Source organism: Cynocephalus volans, chromosome 10 (assembly GCF_027409185.1).
Source record: "Cynocephalus volans isolate mCynVol1 chromosome 10, mCynVol1.pri, whole genome shotgun sequence".
In the NCBI taxonomy this organism is placed as follows: Eukaryota; Metazoa; Chordata; class Mammalia; order Dermoptera; family Cynocephalidae; genus Cynocephalus; species Cynocephalus volans.
Genome location: NC_084469.1, coordinates 81,039,417 through 81,065,001, shown reverse-complemented (window position 1 = coordinate 81,065,001; position 25,585 = coordinate 81,039,417). Strand labels below are relative to the sequence as shown.

At 49.9% G+C, this 25,585-nt stretch overlaps 1 protein-coding gene across 3 annotated transcripts in view; it reads right to left on the bottom strand.

Annotated features, from left to right (window-relative positions):
* ZNF423 (zinc finger protein 423) overlaps positions 1–25,585 on the bottom strand; it is a 325,449-nt gene that overhangs the window by 268,311 nt on the left and 31,553 nt on the right. The window contains exon 1 of one of the 3 annotated variants that reach the window (XM_063110333.1): positions 1,349–1,385. The exons of the other annotated variants lie outside the window; for them this stretch is intronic. The gene's annotated coding sequence lies outside the window, so the exon portion shown is untranslated. Of the gene's footprint in view, positions 1–1,348; positions 1,386–25,585 lie in introns of those variants that run through there. 3 annotated transcript variants of the gene reach the window in all.

Genomic DNA, 25,585 nt, shown 5'->3' with positions numbered 1-25,585 from the left:
TATGCAGCTTTGTAAATAGGATTCAAGACCTCGTGTCAGACAAAATTGATATTATTCACTAAGATGATTCCAACCAGACAGCCTCCAAAACATAGGCTGCTAATGCTTAAGGCGATCAGAAGCAAGCCGTGCATGAAAGGACCAGTTGTTAACAGCATTCATTACCACACCTAAAACTCAGTTCCTTCACATCTCATCTTTTACTTATGCACACACACACACATATAAACATACGGCACTCTATTAAGAGATGACCACCAGTTTGGAAGGTCACCATGCTGCCATTTTGCTGGACACTTTCAACAAGGTCTGTAAGAGTCCCTAAATCTCATCATTGAGAGGTATCAGAACATCAATGCATGGTCCCATCGTCCTCTGTATACCCCATGTATCAGGACAAACAGCTGCCACACTTGGGCCCCTCAAAGCTGTTTGGCTAAGTGTGACCTCCCAAGTCACTGAACTTGATGTCCCCAAGATGCCACATCATTCCCTCGCGAACATTTGGCCTCAGCCATAATGGGAAAGAGAATGTGAAAACATCCACCATTTTGGAGCCCTTGAGGGAAGTCAAGGCTCCATTCTTGGGTACAGGGACTCCAGACACGCCTGCAGGGGAGGAAGGGGAGGAGAGTGGCCTGGTGCCAGTTGGCTGGGGAAGTTCAGAGTGACGTCCCAATCCTCACTGGCATGCAGCCGCGTAGCATGCTGGAGTCCCTGGAACTACATCCCTGCAAGACGAGGGGCCCAGGGTGCCAACCCCCCTGGGGACTAGGCATGAGCACATTTTCCTACTACTGCTGGCACCCACCCCACTCACGTGCCACCCTCTGGCCCACATTCTGCTTTTGAAGGTATAAACACACCATCCTTTACACATTCTTAATGAGAAAAGTAACTGTTAACCCCACCACCACCACCCCACCATGAGGCCCTGTGCTACCTGACACTGTGATTGTGAGGGGTTTTCCTCCCCCAGCTGGATGCTTCTGTCCAGACCAGGTCTTCAACAATGACTAACCAGCATGGGCAGCAGGCATAGAGAAAGGAAAGTCCCACCTGCAACCAGAGCCAGGCACTTGCTGTGTGGCCCAAACTCACACCAGCAGAGGCACTCTATGGGGGTCTGAGCCAAAAGCCCCCAGCATCCCTAAAATGAATTCTGGGGCACACACACAATGTACACCGAGGGCTGAGAGGTTCAGAGACACTGCCAGTACGGACAACACACCAAAGGGGACACGCAGCCAGCCAGGGGAGTGACACACTTTCTGGAGATATCCCTAGACTCCACCTCTAATGTTTTAGTTTATAAGATACTTAGCACCACAGAGATCAAGATACATACCCCAACTGTCCAGTCCCAAGGGGAATACAGAGATACACTCCTGTGGATGATGAGCATTTGTGAGGTGGGTGGGTGCACAGGGACAAGCATGTGAGTACGGGCTGGGTGCATGGGGACAAGCATAGGAGCACAGGCTGGGTGCCCAGGGATGAGCATAGGAGCACAGGCTGGGTGCCTAGGGATGAGCATAGGAGCACAGGCTGGGTGCCCAGGGATGAGCATAGGAGCACAGGGTGGGTGCACAAGGGCCAGCACAGGAGCACGGGCTGGGCGCCCAGGGACAAGTGTGGGAGCATGGAGTGGAGGCAGGTGGGCCAGCATGGAAGCATGGACAAGGTGCACAGGGACAAATGTGGGAGTATGGGCTGGGTGCATGGGGACAAGCATGGGAACACAGCGTGGGCGCAGGTGGGCCAGCACTGGAGCAAAGGCTGGGTGCCCAGGGATGAGCATGGGAGCACAGGGTGGGTGCACAAGGGTCAGTGTGGGAGCACGGGCTGGGCGCCCAGGGACAAGTGTGAGAGCATGGAGTGGGTGCACAAGGGCCAGCACAGGAACATGAGCTGGGTGCCCAGGGACAAGTGTGGGAGCATGGAGTGGGGGCAGGTGGGCCAGCATGGGAACATGGACAGGGTGCATGGGGACAAGCGTGGGAGCATGAGCTGCGTGCACAGGGACAAGCATGGGAGCATGGACTGAGTGCACGGGGATGAGCATGGGAGCATGGACTGAGTGCACGGGGATGAGCATGGGAGCATGGACTAGGTGCTCGGGATGAGTGTGTCCACACAGAGAGATTCCCAAGTTGAGTGTCCACATCCAAGGTTGCACGGGCACAAGGAGGGTTTACAAAGCGAGTGTAGGCACGCAGAGAGAAGGCGCAGGGGCTGGTGCGTGCACACACAGAGAGGGTGTGAGGCCAGTGGGTACACACAAAGGGAGGGTGTGGGGCCAGTGCATGCACACAGAGAGAGGGCACAAGGCCAGTGTGTGCACACAGAGTGTATGAGGCCAGTGCGTGCACACAGAGAGAATGCGTAGGCCAGTGCATGCACACAGAGAGAAGGCACAGGGGCAAGTGCGTGCACACAAGGAGAGTACCTAGGGTGGGTGTCAGTGCACAGGGAGGGGGCACATAGCAGAGGCTGATTGACCATGATGCTAATGAAGCTCCAAACCCAGGGTCCTTTCGGAGCCTACGGCCCATCTGTGGCCCCTGCAATGGGATCCCACATTCCCACATTTTTTGTAACATTTGCAAAAGCAAGATCTGTTACCTGCTTAAAAGCACTGTCTCTTTCTACTCCAATGTCTCTTCCATCCAACTTCCTCTCCTGTTGGTCACCTTGGGGTGGCCATGGGCATTTTGTGTTCTTTGTCTCAAAGAGACCCCAGAATTGTTTCAGCTTTAGACCCCACAAATGAGCTCCCTGTTGGAAACAGGCAGTAGACTTCAGGTAGCTTCTGGACTTGCCCAGGGTCATATGGCCAGGCAACAGCTGCCCCCTCCTCACCCCTGGTCTACCACCTCCTGTGCACGATTCCATGACCTGAGCTTGCATATCAGCTCCCTGGTTAGCCCCTCCATAACTGGATCACCACTCATTATTCTATCCCCTGTTATCTGCCTCCCTCCCTAGGGCATGGACTGTACCTGTTCTGTTCACGGTTGAATCCCAGTGCCCAGCTTTAGTGCAAACATGTTAGCAGGCACTCAACCATTTTTTTAATGAATAAGCAAATAGGACCTGGGGTGACATCCCAGAGAGCCTGCCTAGGGGCTGAGCATTGTCCTGAACCAGGCAATGGGTAACACAGCCACAGACACATAACTGTCCCCTCCCAGAGCAGCAGGTAACATGGTCCAATCTGGCTCCCTGGTAGTGCCCACACCTGCTCTTGAGCATAAGCCACTCATGTCTGGGGCAGGCAGGCACTAAACAGAAAACCCTGGCCATGCAATCCAGTTACAGGGTGGAGCTGGGAATGGTTCCTGCCCACACACTAGGAACCCTCATCACTGCATCAAGGATGGGACCCATCCCCAGGGCTGAGTGTGACAACAAGGTGGTCCTGGGAGAGCTGCAGCCTGACCAGGAGCTCCTGCTAAGACTCTTCCCCCAACAGGGCCTCAAAGACCTTCACACCTGCTGGGCTCAGCCACAGCAGACATGAAAGCAGGGGTGGGGGGAGATGTGTGGGGAGGTAGGGAAAGGCTTGATCTTAAGTTCTTTCAACTGTCCCGAGATAATTCCCCCAGACTGTGGAGTCTGGTGAGTGATGCTGAAAGGTGCAGCCTGTGGACAAGGGCTACCAAAGAAAGCTGTATGAGGAAGCACCCAAACATGTCCTGTTAAGAGAACAGGGGTGGTTGTGGTCATCTCTGAAGCCCTAAGGGACTTCCAGTACCATGTGTGGACCAGAATCCTCAACAATGGAAAGGAAGGGGCCAAAAGAGGCCAAAGGGCTCTTAGAGGGTATCTTCCTGGTGGCAGCAATTCAAAGACCAGCTCTGACTATTCACCATGGTTCCTGGAGTGTGTTAAGAAGGATTCTGAGGCTCTGCCAGGGCTTCAGGCAGATCAGAACTCCCTGTTCTCTCTCAGCTCTGGGATCACACATTGTGGATGGCTGGTTGACCCATAGGAGTAAGTGAGCCCCACCAAACACTGTCTCCCCAGCTCAGCAGCAGGCCATAAGTGGCCACAACTCTCCTACTCCGGAAGTGCCCATATCTTGCTTCCTGTGCACCAAGATGGGCCCTACCACCATAACGAAATCCCAGTGAGACCCAAAGCCTTGTGTTCTGGGCCTCTGGACTTCGGGTACCCAGTGGCACAAAGCAAGTCATGCTAGCTGGACACCTGTGTAAACCACCTCCCCAACAACACTTGCTCCTGGCCCAGAGAGCAGTGTCCCCACCCAGGGGGCTCCCCAACCTCATAAATGCAGAGGAGCTGGAGCTGGAGAAGAGAACAGAAAGGGAAGGCAAGGGCCTGAGGTGTGGGCCTGGAAACAAGGCCCCGGAACAACTCAATGTGGATAGGGCTGGGGCCCCACTCAGAAGTTTGTAAAAGTCAGGTAGGACCTGGGTTGGTAGAGAAAGTGCAGGTCAAAGACAGGAAAGCTCAGGGGACAAGTTCTAAGGCAGACAGTGTCGGGAGGTGAATGAGAGAGACAAATGGAGAACAGTGCAGGTTAAAGGGTCAGAGGAGGCTTCCAGCAGGGCCAGGGCAGGGCCCAGAGGGCTCCCTCCCAAACTCCAAAATCCACACTAGGACAAGCTGCTTGGCCTGGCTTCAAGGACTGGAGAAAGCCCAGGCCCTGGATGCAAGCTGCTGGACATGAGTGCAGATGGGCATTTTTCTGGGGGAAGGGTCCATAATTTCGGTCAAAAGATCTAGAACCAAAAAAAAAAAAAGTTTAAAAACCACTGGCCACTGGCTCTTATCTGGGGAGTTTTCTCAGCAGGCACTACCTCTGACTGGTGTCCCCAAGGTCTCAAGGAGCCTCCCCATGTCTTGCCAGTCCCAGAGATCAGCCCACCATTACAGGAGGGCTGGACCCACCATGGTCTGACAGAGCTCCCTACAGGCACACCTCCAGTGGAGGTGGCAAGCCAGGTAGGGGGCATGTGACTGCCTCTGCTTAGTTCATCCCTAAGGAAATCCTCTCACCCACACCAGGCCAAGGCCAAGGAAGGTAAAGGGGGCACCAAGAGCCCAGAATCTCATTGTCAAGCATGAGAATATCACTGCTCCGGACTCAGTACTAAGCAACCTCAAGGAATGAAAAAGCTCAGACAAAGCAGTGAGGCCCATCAAGTGCGGCTGTGCAGGTCACGCACTACATGCAGGGCCAAGCAAAAACGGCGTGCGGGAACTGAAATCCAGCCCACACTCTATCCACCAAGCAGTGTGTCCTGGTGCAGGGCTGTGAATGCCCAGAGAAAGGGTACCCCCTTTGCACTAAGGCATGGCCAGCCTTTTCTTCTAATTTGCACCAAGGTACTGTAAAACATCACACAGCCCATGACCATCTCTGGCACCATGCTTCTGGGCAAAATGACCAGAGTCAAGTGCAAACAAACCCAACCACCAGGCCCACATTTTCCAGGCTCCTTTCAGGTGAGGGTGGATTCTGAGCAGTGGGTGGGGTTGGGGGGAGTGGTCGCACAGAAAAGCGAAGGCTTTCTGCAGCTACAGCTAAAACCATCCAACACCCCACTGCCAGTCCCCTCAGCACCAAGCTCAGACCCTCAGAGAAGCCAAGATATCACGACAATCACAAGCCCCTTTATTTAACCCTCATGACTCACCCTGACCACTTGCTGGAAAGAGAACAAACTAATAATTTAAATAAAACAGGTGAGACCACCTGCCATTTTCCTCAACGAGCACATACCCTGAGTGAGGATGACAGGAAGGACCCTTTGGCTCCTTCTCATTAGTCTCTGCCCACAAAGGACACCTAACAAGAAGCCTTCTACCTGATCTACTGCTATAAATAAATAAATAATAAAATATTTTAGAAAGTTGTATGTTCCAATGCTGGAGAAAAACTGTTGCATGGACTCATTGAGCAATGATAAGTGGGTCTCCAAGTCACCACTTTTGTAACAGATTTTTACAGGCAATCTTGGAAATACTAGACTTTTCCCTTAAATGCTGACTTTAGAACCAGCGCCTATGAAAGATGCAGTCACTGCTACTGGAAGTTTTTCATAAATAGTTCCCCTGACAAATCCCAGGCAGAGGAGCCAGATGCCTAAATCGTGCTGGGTCACTGCTTTGCCCCCACCTGACTACGTATAACATAGAGAGAACAAAGAGACATCAGGTAATAGTACAAGAATTTCAAGAAAGAAGTTAGTCCATCCTTATAGGAAAAGTGACCCTTCCAGAAGTCACCCAACAGAGTTCATCTAGCTATGCAGATGAGCTAGATAAGGGTATCTGGCAAGAAGCTATAAAATGTGGGGGTTCGGGAAGCGGACCCTGGAATAGGGCTGCCCAGGGTCAACCCCCAGCTGTGCCACTTAGAGGCCATTAGATCTCAGACAAGATGCCTGATCCCCTCTGATCTTCATTGTCCTCTGTAAAATGGGGACAACAGTAGTACCAACCTCATAGGAGTGTCAAGAGGACTAAATGACATGATATTCCTAAAGCACTTAGCTCAAGGTAAACATGCAATCAAAGTGAGCTCACATTACTGGGATAATTCAAGCTTCCCCTTCTCCCTCCAGGTTCCTGGTTTGGCTGCTGAGGTCTCACTCTGCCTGGAAAGATAGGAGGGCCGAGTTCTGAACAGGGAGATCAAGTTTTTCACTGAGATTCACCCCGCCCCGCCCCACCCACAAGAAGGGCCAGGCTAGAGCCAGGGATCCTTTGGCATCACTAGCCCCCAGTCCCCACCACAGTGCAGGGATAGTGTCCCCAAATGAGAAGCCATCAGAGTTCAGAGCCAAGATGCTCAGCTTCTGTGTCAGCTCATCTCCCCCTTACCACCCCCATTCCATATCATCACTCTACACCCCTAAACACACCCCAAAAGAAGAGGGCTAGGAGACATCTGCAGAAGGCACAGAAGCTACAATCCCAGCAAAATCTATATATCTTGAGCAACTTTACAGAAACTTGATTCCTCTCCTCCACTCTTCCCTAATAAAAAAACAATGATGATGATGATGATGATGATGATTAACATAGGACAATGAATGTGAAACACTGAGTTTTCCTTAAGTACCAGAAAAAGGTTTTCTACTAGGCCAGGAATATAAGACATGTGCATACCTGCCCAGCGCCCCTATCCTGCACCCACCAGAAATACTGCCCATTGATCAGGGTACTTTTTCTCATTAGGCACTGATGTAACTTCAAAAGACTCAACAAAGTGGGTTAAAATCTACTGGGCTTCTCTGTCCTGGTCCATAGAACTTCTCTTCCCTTCAAGCACCTGGCACAACACACACATCCTACACACACACACACAAACTTAGGAAACACCAACCTTCACCAAGCCCGAATGGTATCCAGCACTGTGCTAGGCTCCACTCCACCCTCTCAACCCCCCTCTCAGACAGTCCTTAAAATTTCTACTTTTCTGAAGAGGAAATAGAGCCCCAAGAGCCACGGCATTTGTCTAGAAGCCAGCCATGACCTCCGAAGGCCAGTGCAGGTGTTTACAAGCATGGCTTCAGCCCAAAGGCAAAAGAGGTAAAGAAAGGAAGGAGGGGAGCCGTGCACACCCAGTCACTCACTGAGTCCTGCCCAAGCCAGCCCAGCCATGGGCTGGAAAAGAAAATGAAACTGAGTATCACAAAGCCTTCTGATGTGTCCATGTTAGTGGAAAACAGAATCAGGAACTGAGAAGAAGCGAAGACAACATCGCAAAGGCCAGGTGCCCAAGTGAATTAAAATTACATCTTTTTTCTTTTGTTGAAAAAGTCCCTCGCAGCTCTGTTGGAAGAGAAGCCAGGCTCAGGTAAATTGGCAGCCTCCAGGGACTGGCAAGAGCATAGACCATAGACCATCAGCTCCTGCCTTTCTGTGCTGGTCTATCCGAAGTGGGTGAGGAGACAGAGACCAGTACAACCCAGGGTCCCTCATGTCCTTCCCCAAAGCCTCGTACCAGAATTGTCCAGCAACGGAGGCTTTTACAGATGTTTCCTCTGCTGCTACCTGAAAGTCAAGGCTTTACTGACCCATTTCACAGAAAGGGAAACAGAGTCCCAGAAAAGAGAAACGGCTCACCCAGGGGCCCAGACAAGGAAACAAAAGCAGACCTGTTTGGACCCTGGCAACCTAGCTTCCAGGCCCCAGAATCCTCATGGACAATGACCTCCAACTTAGAGTAAGCAGCTAAGGGTTACTGAGCCCTCACTATGGGCCAAGCACTGCGATGAGCACTTTATACGCATTTAATTTCCTAAAACAGTGCTTCTCTGAATGTAGTCCCCAGACCAGCAATAGCAGTGTCTCCTGGAAGCTTGTTAGAAATGCAGAATCTCAGACCCCATCCCAGACACAGGAAATCAGAATATTGGGGATGGGGACCCAGGAATCTTCTTTTTACAAGCCCTCCAGGTGATTTTGACCACTGGCCTAAACAACCCTACAAGGTAAGTACATTTATTAACCCCATTTTACAGCTGAGAAAACTAAGACTAAGCAATTTGCCAAAGGTCACGGAGCTAGGATGGGGTACAGCCAGGACTGGAATTCTTAACCCCTTTGTTTTACGTCTGCCTCCCATAAGCAGGAGCTCTGGTTCCAGACTGGGCAGGGCCAATCAACTCTCTCTCTCTCTCTCTCTCTCTCTCTCTCTCTCTCCTCTTCTCCCGTGATCCAAATCTACAGAAGATTCCTAAGTCCCTCCCTGTGCCAGCCCAGGGGAACCTAAGAAGAAGAGAGCTCAACTCCTGGGTGTCTCCAAGAATACAAGCTCTTTGGGGTGACACAAGAAACCAGGTAAGCCAGTGGTGTGCTAGTAAATGTTTAACAGGTAGCTCTCAAGAAGAAAAAAAGGCTCTGGTTTGTAGCATTTGCCGCTTTCTATAGTGTAAATACTCCCACCATGGCCAAGTTCAAGCTACCAAACGGAATGCTGCTGAATGTGGAGCTGGGAAGAGCTGTGCACAATCAGCACCCCACTGGATAACAGACTAGTGTCACGGGAGAAGCAGGGAGAGAAGGGGAATCAAGTTGTGGGAGGGACGGGGGAAGGGAAGGTGTGAGCCAGCCCAGGAAGCCACAGGGATCCCACCTCTTACTGCAGTTCCCAGCTCTCCCCACCCACCCCACCTGCCTTGCCCCAGCTTTGTCTCCACATGCCATGTACATCAGAAACACAGAATTCAGAGATGTCCTTTTTTTTTTTTTTACTGTTTCCTAGATTAATCATCTTTTTCTCTTTATTAAAGTTTCTGACATAAGTAATCCATGTACAATACCTATAGAAAACTAGGTAATACATGTGAGTTAAAATTAAGAAACTAAAAGCACAACTTTCTCTGTGTATAAGTACATTGTTACAACTTGCCAAAAGGTTGTAACAATACATACTTATAACTGAAGAACACATACTGCTCTGTAACCTGCTTTTCTAACTCAGCAATACATAGTGAAATCCTTTCACAACAAAAACGGAAACCAACTGATAGATTGCTAACTACCCTGCTTTGATCATTACACATTGTATGTATCAAAATATCACTCTGCAACCATAAATATGTACAATTGTTATGTTAATTAAAAATAATTTTTAAAAACTAACAAGAGCTCAAACTTTAAAAAAAAAAAAGAGAGACCAACACCATCAGTATTAATGATAGCCTGAGTCCCTTCTAATTTAATCAATCCCCTGTTGCTGGATACTTAGGCTATACCCAGCTGTTTTCTATTGTAAGAGAAATCGTGCTGTAACACATACCCACACACATCATACATGGCCACAAGCCTGTTCAATGATTTTTCTTAGCATTAATTCCTAGAAGCAGGACTGCTAGGACAAAGAGTACGGCCATTTTTAGACTTTTGGGACATATTGCCAGCACGCATTTGGCCATTTCCTCTTCTAATAAGCATTGAGCACCTCCAGGTCACCTAGAACTCTGAGCTAGCAACTCTGAGAGAGATGAGAAAAAGGACTTTGGTTTTGACCTTCAACCACTAGACTGTGAACTCCACAGTGATAAGTGTTACCCATTGTGCCCTTCAGGGGCTGGCAAACAAGAGCTGAGTGAATGAATAAATGAATGAACAATCTACTATACAATGGAGGATGCTAAGTGATGCCCAACCTCAGAACAAGGCAGAAACAAGAGGAAATGGTAAGGACCCAGAGTGCAGACATAAAGCAGGCAGCAGGGAGCTAGGTGCAAGATAGGATCCTGGACGGCAGGGACACCCCACCACCCACAGCCTGCAGCCCAGAGCTGGTAGGCAGAGCCCTCCTGTCCACAGTCATGGCCCCAAAAAAGGCTCAGTGTAGGGGAAATAGCCCAGAGCTAGGATGAGTTTATACTTTAACTGACTGCTTCTACACTGACATGAAAATCCCATTTTAGGAAAAATGGTAATTGTGGACAAAAATCTTAGAAGTCTATAGGTATCTTTTTTAATGCAAACAAAAATTTTCCTGATCAAAGATGAAGTTCAGAAAAATCTAATCAAATCAAATTCAGCTAAACTCTTAAAGAGATAGAAACTAGGGAAAATCTGAGGCAGCCCCACCCAACCCAACCGAGTACCACCGGATTCTGCCTGTGAGAAACCTGGACACAGGCAGATTTCAAGCTTCTGGTCCAAGTCCCCAGAGTCAGCCTGACCACCAGCTGCAAGGCCACCCTGCTCCCCTGGTTGGAAACACTGCCCGAAGCTCAAGCTCACCTTGTCTAAGAAGCTCTCCCTGACCACCTGGGCCCTGGACTGAAGTTAGCCCTCACCTGCAGCAGGATGTGGTGGAACCAAGACGCATTAGGATCAAATTTCAATCTCCCACGGTTCACTATGTGACCTGGGCAAGTTAGTTAACTTCTCTGTGCATAGCAACCCTACAGGGTAGAGCTGAGGGTCAAATGAGATGGTGTTGGTAAAGTGCATGGTTCACAGCCCAATAACAAGATGCTTGGCAAATGGAAACCATGATCCCACAGCATAACATGTTGCCCCAACTATACTCTCAGCCCCTTTAGGAAGAGCCTCTACGTCTCCTCCTTCCCCTGCCTTCCAGTTCATCTGGCACAAGACGGCACACATCAGAGACACGACCTGCAGCAATCACCTCCCTTTAGTGAGCACACACTGAGCCATGCCCTCCACACATTAGCACATTTGTGCTCAATCCTCTCAATGATCCTACAAAGGGGTTGGATGATGGGACCTATCTTACAGATGGGGAAACTATGATCTAAATGAGTTTTTTTTTATGGGCCAAATTACATAAGCAATGGAGATAGAGCCTATATTTGAAACTGGGTCTGCATGGCTCCCAAGCTCACACACTCAACACCACACCAGCCTGCCTCTCTTGGCCTGTGGGTAATTGACTGGCGGAGCTTCCCAGGCTGTCCTTACCTTCTCAGAAAAGCCAAAGCTAATCAGGAAGGCAGGGCTTGAAATAACTCCTCTTTTCCAAATCCTATAGAGATCGGTCTGTAAAGGTTAGTCAGGTGTGTCAGCCTAAGTTATTCACAAACTCTACCTCTGGTTTGATGTGTGACCCTGGGCAATGACTCTGCCTCTCTGAGTCTTGGTTTCCACATCTATAAAGCGGGGGGAACAAAATTCCCATTCATTTTGAAGACAATGTGAAACAACACATGTAGAGCTTAGCTCAGTGCCTGGCAGACAGTGAGCAACACTAAGCAGGATTATCGTTTCTGTGCCTCCAGCAAATCCACTCAACATTGGGATGGTTCCTGAAAATTCCCTTTCCGGGGAACACCTGCCTAAGCCTCCTGGGCTGCCCTCCTTTCTAATCCTCTGTCCCCTGAGGTTAATCTCCTTGCTCATATATATATATTTCATTTCATACAGTCATCCCTGTGCTGTCTCATTAACCAGAAATGAGCAGCATGTAAAGGGGGGGTTTATGACAGGGTCTGCCTCTCGCATCCTATTTCAGTGGCAACACTGTGCACTTGCCCACCAGGTGACCAGCTCTGATGGAAGGTGATGCCATGGAGGACACCCTCAGCCACCCACCAAGGGCTGGATGGAAGTAGCCGGCTGTGCACTGGAAACCTGAAGGTGGGCACTCGGGCCATGAGGTCAGGGCACATCAGTCTGGGATCCCCACCCCTCCCTCAGGGTACAAGAGACCAACATCCATCCAGATTTGTTTGTTGTTTGGGGGGGAAAAGAAGGGAGCAAGGCCAGAATCCCACTCTCTTTTGTTTTTTCCACTTCCATTTGAAGAAAAGCACCATAAAGTAGAAACTAGTATTTTTTTACAACCCCTTAACAAGTTATCCCATGTGCCAACATACTGTAAATAAATGTCAGTGCCTTGTTATACATGTGGTTTGTTTTAAACACAAGCAGAGAGAAAACTAGTCTCTTACTGAAAACTGATGTATTTGTGTGTGTGTGTGTGTGTGTTTGTGTATGTGCATTTGTGTGTGTGCATGTGTGTGTTCATCTGGTTTTGGACATACAGACCAGCCTTCATCTCTTTCTTTCTTTTTCTTTTAAACTGAGTGCTCCTCTACTCCATACTTTTCCGTGGTAGGAAACACACAACATAAAATGTACTCTGCTAACCGTGTTTAAGTGTACAGCACAGCAGTGCTAACTCTTTGCACATTGTCGTCCTTGTCCTTATTCATATTAAATGCCCCAAGCTGTCCACAGGAATCATCTGTAATCACCATTTACAAACATTTTGTAATTCCACATGGATGTTCCAAAGGTAAGGACAATCATAATACTTTATGGTTTAAGGAGTTAGTACTTATAATAAGTCTGCTTTGGGAGGGAACATTTCATTGCCACAGATGTGTCCCCCAGCTCATTGCCCACCCACCGTGGTTAGAAGGTATGTGGGGAGGGCCTTTGGCGGGCACTGGTCACACCAAGGCAGGCCTTCCCTCACCTAAATCTGCCTGGCATTCCCAAGACTTTCCCTAAGCACAACAAACATCAACGGGGGTGTGGCAGGGGTCTGCCTGGGCATACACTCCTGAGCAGTGACTGGGCCTCTCAGCTGTCCCAGCCCCAGGGCTGGCAGGAACCTCCCCAAATGACAGCATTCCCCAGACTTCCACCAGGAGCACAAACACCCTGCACTAAGAGTTACAGAATGCTTTCTTTCCATAAACCCCCTTCTTTTATTTAAATTCCTTTTCTTCCACCTTCCCTCTAAGCAGCATTACTCATGAAATCACACATTTGGTGTGCTAGTAACAATGGCTATTCTACCACACATTAGAATAAACATATAAACTAACATTTTCATAAAACATTTACATAAAAGAATAAATATGTAAGTATGTAAAAGAAAAAAATTCACCTATCAACTATAGGAATCACTGCATGCCTCCAGTTGAATGTCACATTTTGGAGTACTTGGGCATGGGAACTGCTGGGCAATCCTGATAAATAAATGGGTGGGGAGGGAGGGAGCACTGTCTTCACTTCCTCCCAGCGAAAAGTGCATATCAGTTGTCCTATATGGAACTCCGGGAATCCGTCCAATCCACCCAGCCCATTTAAGTTAGGGAGGGCTGAGTGTCACATGCCAAGGTCAGTGCTGGGCAGAGGACAGGAGGGGGTGTAGAGGGGGGTGGGGGACATGCCAACTAAAACTCTAGCAAGAGGCAAAGTCCTCCCCCAGCACACAGCTCTCCCACCCATAGTGGCCTTTAGCAGAGGGATGGAAAATCATGACAAGTAACGCTGCTTCCCACGTGTGCCTGGCCACATCCCACACCAAGGCTCAGGGACTCAGCCTTATGGGCAGAAGCCCATTTCACAGGCTGCACATCCAGTACAAGCACTAGGCTGTGCCAGGGAGACTCAGCCTCAGGAAGGAACTTGGGAAGCCTGGCCAAAAAGCAAGGCCTCGGAAAGATGCCTGCAGCCCCCCACAGGCCCACGGCTGGTGCAGAGCCCTGAAAGGAAGCACATCCCTAGGTAGGGGGTATGCTGAGCCCTTCCTACCCCAACCACATCTGTCTCATCACACAACCCTGAAAGCCTGACACTTGCCAGATGTGGGCCGCCCATGGGGACCCAGTTCATTTTCCTCGCGTCCTGTGATAATACTTGGCTGGGTTTATTTAACTTTCTGCTTCGGATGGCGGAGAGATGGGCCAGGAAAATCAGTTTGGCTCCCTTCGATCAAAACATAGCAGCCCACACATATTGAGAGGACACCCACACAGAGAAGCTCCCCCTACACCATCCGAAAAAACACATCTGGCCCACTGCTGGTAGGAGCCGGCCCTTGAGGCCTTGGGAAGGCTGCTTGGTGCAAAGAAGCAGAGACCACTGCTGTTAACCATGCCAGTGTGCCCGACACGGTGCCACGCTCCTTATGGGCAGTATCTCATTCAATCCTCTCAACCAGGCAGAGAGGCCTCAGGGAGGTTTCAGGCACAAGGTAGTGCAGCTTGTGGGTAGTGGGTCCAGAATTCATCCCCAGGTAGCCCTGACTCCAGAACCCTGAAAAGGTGAGAGAGAGTGTCCATGAGAAAGGCTCCCAAGGCCCCAGAGTCCCCGTTCTGCATCTGCAAGTCCAGATATGGCCACCTTCTCCTCCCTTCCCAGCACACGCCCTGGATCCCAGAAGGGAGATGTGAGGACATCTGAGTAGGTTTACACAGCCAGAAAAAAAGTTCCTGCTCCCTGTTTTTATGGGTTCCAGCAAGCCCTGGGGCATCTGAAGCATGCTCCTGAGGCTGGGGACAAAGGTGCCAGAGGTCTACAGCTGGAGTGTCCACCCAGGAGCACATAGCATGGCAAGAGAGGAAGCCTTCTGCACCGCCATGAACTTGAGAGCTCACCCAGCTGTCACACCCAGGCCGTCACACCCAGGCCACTTCTAACTAACATTGGCAGGCCCCTACCCGCAGCCCATTCCCCTTCTCTTCCCAGACCCGGCCCCTTCTCTGGAGGACAGAGGCATCCACAGGGCAAAGTTCTGCCCTGCCCCACTCCCTACAAACTGTACCACTTGCCCCTCCTCGACACACTGAAGACTCTGTCCACTCTTGGGAAAACAAACAGAGGAAGAGGCCTACAAAGGCCCAAGGTGGTCTGGGGCCATGTTGGCAGGGGGAGTTCAGGGACCTGGAGAGAGTCTGGCAGTGGAGCACATCCCCATGGCTCACAGACTCCTCTCCCCAAGGAGGACAGCCAGAAGGGCCTCTGCAGCATAGAGCTCAGCCCAGGGGCCCTGGCCCTGCCCTGCCACACTCAGCTCTCTGGCCTGGCATGCCTCAGTTTCCATTCTTGTTTGTACTTCTGCAAGGAAGCTTCTCGGGTATGTCTGGCCTGTGATGTCCCCCAGTCAGGACAATAAAACAGCTGAGAGCATGGGGTTTGAACTCAGACAGACCCAGGCTTCGAGGACTGGCTCCAACACTAACCAACCATGTGAAACTGGGAATGTATGTGGTTCACTTCTCCAAGCTCAGTTTTATCACAGGTCAAATGGGGCTGTGAGGAGGCAATGAGATCATGTGATAGGACACAGGCATGGCACCTGGGGTACGGTAAAAGCCCAATAAACGGAGCCCACACAGGCAGTGGCAGTGGTCTTAGCACATGAGACAGGGCCAGCCAAGCTCCCTCAACAAACAAAGCCACTGGAGTTTGCAATGAAGCTTGACTGCAGCAGACACACTTTCACACTCAGAAAGAATCGCATTGGATTCCTGAGTATGTTGGGTCAGGATGGGCAGCACCATGTGTCAATTGTCACAGAGGAGGACCCTGAGGCCCAGGCAGTGACGTGCTTGCTGGGGCCACACATGGGTATCCACCCCAGCCTGAACTCCAGGGCCAGAGCTCTCTCCACATCTCTTACTGTTATTACTACCTGGGCTGTGCTAGTCATTGCTGATTACAGACTCCAGTTTTGAGTTATGAAGGGCACAGGCAGGTCCCCAAGACAACTAATACAGCCGGACACCTCCCCTGATGATGCGGAGGTCAGCAGCTGCCATTTCCACTCCCCAAGGGCCCCTCTGCAGACTGAGCACCTGGAGACCCCACAGCACCCCTGCGACAGGGAAGTCACTATCCAGCCCAGCATGGCCCTGACAAGGGAGGGGACATGCCAAGCAGCCCAGGCCAGACAGGAACAAAAGAAGATCTGAGTGCATTTCTTCCAGCTTCTCCTGCCCAGAGACCCCCCATCCCCACCAAGCACAGGATAGGACTCCAACTTACCCGCCCATGCCAGGTGCTCTAGCTCCTGCCAGGAGGGGCCCATCCCCCACCCGGGCCTAGCTAACCCCCAAAACACTCCCCCCAGCTCTGCAGCCATTCCTCATTTGGAAAGGCCCTTGGAGAAACATTCTCTGGAAGCCAGAAATGCCCTGCAAAGGCATCTGGATCAGGCACAACCCCTCAGGGCAGGTGTCCTACTCCCAAAACTTCTGAGAGGCAGGGCAGGGTAGTGGGAAAAGACCAGGTATAAAGTCGACAGGCCCAGGCTTCAGTCCTGAGCGTCTGATTCATTGTACACATCTGTCAAATGGGGGCAGTAATAGCACCTACCTCATCATTGTCCCGTTGCAAGCACTGGATAAGCTCAGTACAGAGCTTACAGCACCCAGCAAGCACTCTATAGACCCATGACAGCTAGCAGAACAGCATCAGGGTGATCCCAGATGCCAGGCACCAGGCTCAGTACCTTCTGAGCATTAGGCTCATTTCATCCTCACAGCCATCGTGTCCCATTCACATGAGAAAGCCAAGGCAGTGGCTTTCATTAAGTGACATGTCCAAGGTCACACAGCTACAGATGGGGAAAGCCAGGCTGTAAGCCCAGCTCTGACCTCAGAGCTTTTGCTGCTGTCCTTCAGAACAGCCTCCGAGACCTCACCCAGTGTCCAGGGCATCCCACCACCTGCCCAGTCCTTCTGCCCCCAGCACCCTTCCAGCTCCTGACACTGCAGCCCACATACCCTAACCCTGCCTTCCAGGAAAACATTTTCCTGCCTCAGGGCCTTTGCTACTGCTGCTCTCATCACCGATGATGCCCACCTCCGTGTTGGAGGTCCCACCTGACCTCTGCTATCCAAGAGGCCTTCCCAGATCCCCAGTTAAACAGACCCCATCTCCCCTGGTCCCCATAATCCTCTCATGATGCCCAGCTCAGCTGAAATACCTGGGTGTGTCAGGCTCCCCCAGGCTGTGGGCGCCCTGGGGAAGGACCCCCTCCTCTTCCTCCTCCTCTCTTCTCACTTCCAGCCCTGAGCCTTGTCTCTGCAGGCACCACCATCAGATAGTTAGAGTGAATTCATCCTAAGCCCTTTGCTTTGCTACCTCTTTTAATTCCCCAGACTGCATGCGCCCATACAGGTGGGCACAGGGAGAAAAATAAAACTGACCCATGGTAGCCCACTCAGAAATGCCGTGGGTATTCTGGGGTAGCTGACCTTACTGAACACTTTCCGTGAGTCCACATTTTCCTTTTTTTAACACAAGCGGGACCCCAGGCATGTCTGAATGGTCTCACAGCCCTGGGGATGTTCAGGGCAGCGCTGGAAAGGCCAGCTGCTAGGTCATGGGCCCATGGGGACGTGGCCAAGGATGGGTCCCCGGGTAATGAGGGGTCTTGAAACCACATTTTAGAAGAGAAAGTGAAGGAAATGATGCTGTTCAGCCCAGAAGGGCCGGCTTGGGGGACCCCAGAGCTGTCCTCGGGCATCTGAAAGGCTGTCACGGGAAGAGGGACTGAGCTTGCTGCATGGCCTCCAGGGGTCAATTCCAGACCAACCAGTGGAAGTCACTACAGGAGGATTTCAAGAAGGAACAGATAGGATCCATCAGCAAAGGCTATGAGGGTGTCGGACAGGAGGGGTTCCAGCAGCAGTATAGAGACCCCCAGGCAATTCAAGGCTCAGCTAGGACAGGAGGTTAGAGTTGACCTTGATGAGATCTCAGATAACCACAGGGGAACCAGGCAGGTACCAGAAATGAATATTGCGGGGAAGGGGGACTGGGTTGTGAATGACTCCACTGCACCTCCAGCATAACCAAAACTGCCACCCAGAGTGAGGTCAGCAGGGTCTGATCTTCTGGCTTTTCCAGGGAGGCCAGAGATCTGAATGTTTATATGAATCATTCCAATTTTTAAAGAGGCCCAACTGAACTCCTCACAGGCCACAGAGAGTCCTTGCACTGCATGCTGGAGACCCCCTGGTCTAACAAAGAACTCACAGGCAAATGAGGCAATCGAAGGAAAAGGGGAGCCATTTCAGGGCCTGGAAGAGCAACCATGCCCACAGGAACAGAAGGGGTTAAAGCCTGATTTGGCTGTCAGCTCCACTTCAGGGCTGCAGCTGGCCTCCTAGCCCCCCGGGAGGCTCTGTCAGCTGCCCAGGCCCTGCCTGACCCGCCCACCTCAACCACCCAGCCTGGAACCCCAGATCTGGGAACAGGGCAGCTGCCCTGAGGCTGGCCAGCCACTGCCAGCCAGGAAGAGATTCCGTTCCCCATGCCCCGCTGAGAGCCATTTGCTCATTTGGGATGGATGCCACAGGGGCAGAGAAGCAGGCCTCTGTCCCAGCTCTCCTCTCCCCCCGCCCCCGCAGCACCAGGCCTGTGGACAGGGAGCAGGCCTTGGGTGGCACAATAATCGAAGCCCCACAAGTATGAGTTCACTGAGCATGTACACCAAGCACACAGTGGACTCATATCGCCCTAGTCACCCTGTGGGGGAGCTTTCATCTATCCTCACTTCACAAGCAAGGAAACCCATGCTTGGAGAGGTTAAGACACTCACCCACAGCCACACAGCCAGCAAGTGGCAGAGCTAGGATTCAAATCCAGACCTGTCTAATTCTAAAACCCCACACCAAGCCAGAGGGTCCTGACTCCCAGGCATCCACGTTCTACAGGCTATAGGTACCTGGTGCCTCACTGGCTATGAGAGGGGAGAAGGAGGGCAGAGTCACTGTTACTGGTATAGACTGGTATATACTAGCTAGAAGATGTCAAGCCATTTTCGTCAGTTTCCCCACCTGTCCTACATGGGTGTCTACCCCAAATGAACCATGTCTTGCAGGCATGATGGACTGTGTGGGTACAGTAAGTTAAAGGGCCTGGGATTGGGGACAGCAGCAGGAGGAGACAAGGTCCCCATAGCCCAGGAGTAAACTCAGGCTTGTCCCTCCATCAGTCATGGAATTGGGCAATTCTGATGTCTGCCAAGTCAAGAGCCGTGGGCCTAACACAAGGCTTTTCATCCTACTCAATAATACCTCGGAAATCCCAAGTCAGATGTGCTGACTATAGTTTTTTCAAATACACATTATAATAAATACATAGCTATTCAAACCTAAAATATTTATGTGAGGATGCCAATTACCCTTGGGGAGAGGGGTGGGAGTGCAGGCCAGGTGCTGGGGGGTTGGCCAGGTTGTTTCCCCATCGATGTTGCTGACGTGGTGTGCTCAGCTGATGAAAAAATGGATTAAGCTGAACACTGATGGCTAGTGGACTATTCTGCATGTATGTGGAACTTCGGTAATAAAAAGTTAACTTAAAAAGTTCTGAAGCAGGGCTGGCTGGTTAGCTCAGTTGGTTAGAGCACACTGTTGATAACACATGATCAATGGTCAAATCCCTGTACCAACCAGCCACCAAAAAAAAAAAAAAAAAATAGTACTGAAACAGCGCTCAATGAACGCGTTGGGAATCATTTCCAACACAGGTTGGGATGTGGGAAAGGGTGAGGGCATATGTGTCGTGGTCCCATTTGTGTGTGTGTAGTGGGGGTAAATATACACATTTTTCATACATGTGGACATGCATGGAACTGCTCTGGAACTGGACACAAGAAACTAGGAAAAGCAGTGGCCTCCAGGGAGGGCAAGTGCACAGCTGGGGTGTTTCTAATTTTGTACCTTGTGCATTCATTAACAATTAATATTTTTTAAAGTTTACATGTGTTCTACTCAATGCATATAAACTTGGCGTTGTGCCATCCCACACTGGTCCACTCACCCAGTTCTTGCCTTCCTAGGACCCTGGGGAAGTTCTTGCCCTCCCTGGACACCCGCGCCCCTATGTGCACAAGGACAACACTGGACTGAGTTCCCCCAGGCCCCTCCCATCCTGGTGCCCTACATGTCATGACTTGGTGAACACAATCCCACAGCTCAGAGCTGTTGCCTAACAGCCCTCTTCACCCCCAGCCCACCCTGCACTCCAACCCTGAGCTGTCAGAGCCTTCCAAAAATGCAAGATAACTACCAGACAGCAGTGATGGTCAGGCAGGTGTGTTTGCCCTCCAGGAATCCTTCAATAACAGGACCGTGATTTTGCCCTAAGGAAATACCTCTTACCCACTGTGGACCTGGATGGACTGTCAGACCCAGGCTAAACGTTTAGATCTTTCCAGAGATCAATGTGAAGCAGAGAAATGCAGGAGATACAGGAGGAGGGGGCTCTTTCACCACTGGCAGTTCCCTGAAGATAATACCATTCCTTCTTGCTCCACTGATCTCCAAAGCTACCCTGAGTCCTCAGTTTCTCCTTCCATTCATTCCATCAGCTCCCCCTTATCCTCCTGTTAAATTCCCGTTTGACTTAACTTGTCCAGAGTTCATTTCTGTCACTTGCAACCACCAAACCCTGATGGACAGGAAATGAGCACAGTAGCTGAGATGGTGGCTGAGACCATCAGATGGTCCCACCATCATCCCCCACCCAGAAACCACCGAGAAAGGCCAAGAGCTCTCTAGGCAGGGGCCAGGGGTCCACACCCCCACCACTCATATAATAAGTGCCTTGGAGAGTCGTGAGGTAGCCCCACTTGGGCTCCCCCGGAAGAATCTGGAGGAAGAAAACAAGCAGCTCCTCACTCAAGGACATTAGCAGGATCTGCTGAGCTCCCGCTTCTTCCTCCTGGAAGATCCAGAGGACTTGGCAAGCAACAACGCCAGGGAAGGGGAGAGGCTGTGCCCAGGGCCTGGCTGGAGGCTGCCTGGAGCTGAGAGCTGGGCCATGAAGTGCCCAGGCTTTGGAGAGAGAAGGCCCCAGGTCAGGGGGGCAGGGCCAGCCTCCAGGGCCAGACAGGTAACATATGGAGTGAGGCAGGCTCACAGCAATACGACAGGGAGTAGTGGGGACGGTGGCATGGTAGTCCATGCCCGTGTGTAAATGGGCAGTGCCAGCCCATCCTTGCTGTGCAGAAGTGAGGTGCAGGGCTGCCAGATCTTCTGATTACTTCGAAGAAAAGCTAGAAATCATCTGGATTTCTGTGCAAACTTTCCTGCATTTTAAGTGTTACATTCTAATTCCGAACAAATTTTACTCCTGAGCAGCCAACAAAACACAATGATTCTGGCTCTGTACGTTCTCAGGTTACCAGTTTGTATCCTCCGTTCCAGGATTTCAGCACAGGTCCTGAGTATGTCTTTTTGATATTGACTCAAAATGACATGAGAGGTGCTCAGAAAGGATCTTTCTCTATAAATCAATGTCTTACCCAGATGGCTAAAATTCTACCATTAGCTATTCATTCCTTTGAGTCAAACAGTGCTGTCCTTGGATATTCTTCTCAAAAGAAGATTCCAAAGAATTTATTGTAAATGTCTCTGTCTAGAGGAGAGCCCTGGATAACATTTGTTTCTGGAAAAACAGAAAATAATAATAACAACAACAATAGCAATAACTAAACTATACCAAGCAATTACTACACTCAGGGCATTATCCCAACTACTGGGGATACAGTCAACTGCAAAGGCTTCTGAGAGGTGAAGAAAAGCACATGTCTATTTTAGATGAGAAGCTGCTAATATCCCCCCAAAACACCAACCCCAAGGCTGAGATCAGGCACCTGGTGTCTTTCCAACAGGGAAGCATCCACCACATCTGCCATCTCAAAATAAGTCTGGCGTCCTCCAGGGACAAAACTTTTGGCTGCCAAATATCTGGGGCTGGGCCGAGGCTCTAGCCACCTGACATTCTGGGGGGAGGGGGATGCACAGAGTCCTAGCAGTGGGAAGGGGAGGGTGAGAGAGGGAGGGGAAAGTTTACCTCAACACTTTTCCCTAAAATGCTGATCTTAGGTCTAGACAACAGAGAAAATGCTGCTAAAATTACTATGAAGTTTTTCCCCGAAAGGCATTTGGTTACATCTGATTTTAAAACTCAAATTACAGAAGTCCATTCTCTTGGCCCATCCTGGGCTTCCACATGAGGTCTCTGGAAGGAGCCTCCAAGATTACAAACCCAACAAAAGAGAAGTGGAAGCCTGGGGAGGATTTCCCAGGAAGCAAATGCAGAGCAGGAACAGGAACACGGGTCCCATCCACCAACCCAGGGTTCGGCTCACAGAGACACAGGGACCACCTGAGCCTTAGCCTAAATGAGAAAAGCTGGGTAGAGCTGTGCTGGGCCAGGTGGCCCTTAGACAGAGCTGAGACGCTGGAGGTAGGAGAAGTGGGGAAGAGGTAGTTAGAGAACAAAGAAAAATAAATGAGAAACAAGACCACCAGGCCACGCACTTATCCCAGCATTTATGTTTTGCACATGTGTGCTTTGCCCATGCAGTTTTAGCCCCTCTGTCCTTTCAGCCTATTAAATAAGCACATAGCAAAGTGTGGGTATCTCCATTTTATCAGTGAAAAACATGAGGCCCAGAGAGGTGAAGACACCAGTCCTGGGTCACACAGTTGGCAATGCCAGGTCTTCTATCTGCCTATCCAGTTCAATTCACAAACCCACTTCTCTTTGCTCCAACACACTGGCCTTTTCTGAGTTCTTCAAATGTGCCAAGCCCTTCCCAGCACTGGGTGTGGTGAGCTGTATACCACCACAACCACCATGAACTACCCAGCCCAAGCCAGGCCCACCATCTTCACCTCGTTACTCACTCCTCAGTCACTGCTCTATCATCCTTTTTTCTCATTACTTCACTTCAAATGAAGCCTTCTGTTCATTTGAAATCAATTCCCCTACTCCTTGATTCACTGCCCCCCCCCCCCCCCCCGACTGAGTGGCATTACAGCATCACACCCACAGGCTATCTTTCCTAGAGTAAAGATGCATAAAAATCACCTGGAAGGGCTGTTGCAATTCAGATCCTGGGCTCCACCACAGAGATTCTGATTCAGCAGATCCACAGCAGGGCCTGAGAATCTGCACTTCTAGCAAGTTCCCAGGTGATGCTGATGATGACCTTGTGTTATTCAATACAGGAGGCACTAGCCTCATGTGGCTAATGAAATGAATGATTAATAAAAACTAATCAAAATTAAATCGAATTAAAAATAGTAATTCCTCAGTCACACTAGTCACATTTCAAATGCTCACTAGCCACATGTAGTTAATGGCTATCATACTGGACAGCACAGATATAGAACATTTCCATTTTTGCCAAAAGTTCTATTGCTCAGCACTGGTCTAGGCTCCAGAGCACATATTATTGCTGGTAATCATAGGCTCACCTATGTGAATATCTGATTACTGTTGCCTGTTTCATAAGATGATATCTTCCATGAGAACAGGGCCTAACACTGTACCCAGCTCATAGTAAGCCTTCAATAAATATTTGTTGGATGGATGGATGGACTGATGGATGGTTAGGACTCTGGAAGGGACAGGGACTCCCAGAGACCTAACTTCTCTCTGGGTGGGGCACAGACCTCCACCTCCCTTGATTTGTCCTGCTAGAGCATGAACCCTCTGCTCAACCCCATAGCCCCTGTCCCCAAATATGAGCAGCAGAGGACTGTCTCCCAGGCCCTGGATAACCATGCCCTGCTTAACGGAAAGGAAGCTGCGTTGGAAAAGAAAGTCAATTTTAAAATGTCTTTACTACTTTAAGTTCTTGGATACCTAGCAAAGAGAGGTGACAATCTGCCTTTAATAGCTCCAGTCCTGAGTGTCTTAAAGACATGTCTTTCTAACTAAGTAACCCAAATAAATTTAGCGACTTTTTTTTATAAGGAGAAATAATTAAAGAACAGATGGTGTTGCTTACTTTGAAATTTTTGCTCTAAAATAGATTTTGTGTGCACCTTGGTTGGAGTTCAACTCCCCCCTCCTCGTATCCATGTGTCAGAAAAGGAGATCAGCTCACTAATTACCTGGCTGTCTTTTCCCTATAAGATCCCAATTTAAGAATCTCGTTTCATTCTAAGAAAATTAATTCAAAATGCCAAATAATTTTAAAATGTATTAAGATTCCCCTTAGACTAGAAAGTAAAAAGGAGCTTTCATTTGTCTGCTAAAAAGCACCTTGGGTAGTCAGATTGAAGTTTAGCTCTTAAGACTTGATCACTAGAATTGAGCTTTTGGCAAAGCTATTGGTTCCATATGTCCACAAAATATTTCATTTAAAATATATGTGCTTTTAAATTGGTCTCTGACCATTTCTATGCCATGGTCTCTAACCACTCCACGCATTTTTCCCAACCCTTGGAGGCTTGTTCTCCTCGGAAGCTGGACTCTTTTATTTGCATTGGAGGTAACCTACTTCCAACATGCCAAAACCTGTTCACTTTCAAAGCCACTTTTGGAGATTTTATAGCCTGAAATAGAATAAAATTTAAATTTAATAAAATTTGAGACCTGAACCAAAAAAAAAGAACTGGTTTAAAAGCCAGCTACCCAGACATTGAGGAAAATATTCTGAGAAAACCCCATAGGGTGGAAGGGGAGAAAGCCAGACCATCGTTAGCCTGCCAAATGTCATTTGGGGCTGGCTTTAGAAGAGAACCAGAGCTGGAGATGCAATGCAATTATTTAAATCCAGAAAGAAAAATGTTTGCTCCCAAAGTTGGCAGCTGATGATTGCCTCTGACTCTTCTTGTTTCCAACTGATTCCATGCATGGGTAGGAGAAGATTCCAGCCCAGAAGAGGGTATGGGACAAGGGTGTCACACCTAGGCTTGAGATGCAGTTTGCAAAGTGAAACGTCCTGCTCTTTTATCAGATGAGCTGAGAGTTTCATTCTAAGGCCTTGTGGAGTAGCGAACCACATTTTTCTTAAAACCATAGGTTGTAACAAGAAGGGATTTCTCTCTTACTTTGTTTCTCTGTTTCTGCATTTGTCCCTGGCTAGAAGCACCTCTTCTGCCCCTGCTGCTCTCTTTCTCCCTTCCCCCGGCCTCTGGGTGTGTGAAGGCCTCTCCTGGCTGTCACTCAGGGCCTTTTGTGGGCCCAGGGAAGGAGACCCCATGGGGCTACACAGGCCTCAGGGTATTTAACAACCCCCATAGCCCCAGTCCCTCTGCAGCCTCGGAGGTCTGCTATGCACACTCATGAAAGGGCTTCTGGAGGATGCATTCAGTGCTCCCAGCTGGGTTTTTTTCTCTCCCCCAGAAGTGGTTCAATCACCTTCACATATCCTGTCCTACTAGAAGGAAGAGCTGGGAGCGTCAAAAGACGAGTAAGAAGGAACACTCCAGCAGTCGCTGGTTGGCTCAATGATAATTCCAACACGAGCACAGGCAGAAACGCCAGGGTGTAGGGGGACAGACTGCAGGTGTATCTGAACTGAAAGGTCAGCCCATTTGCTTAAGTCACCCTGACAGGAATTTTTAGA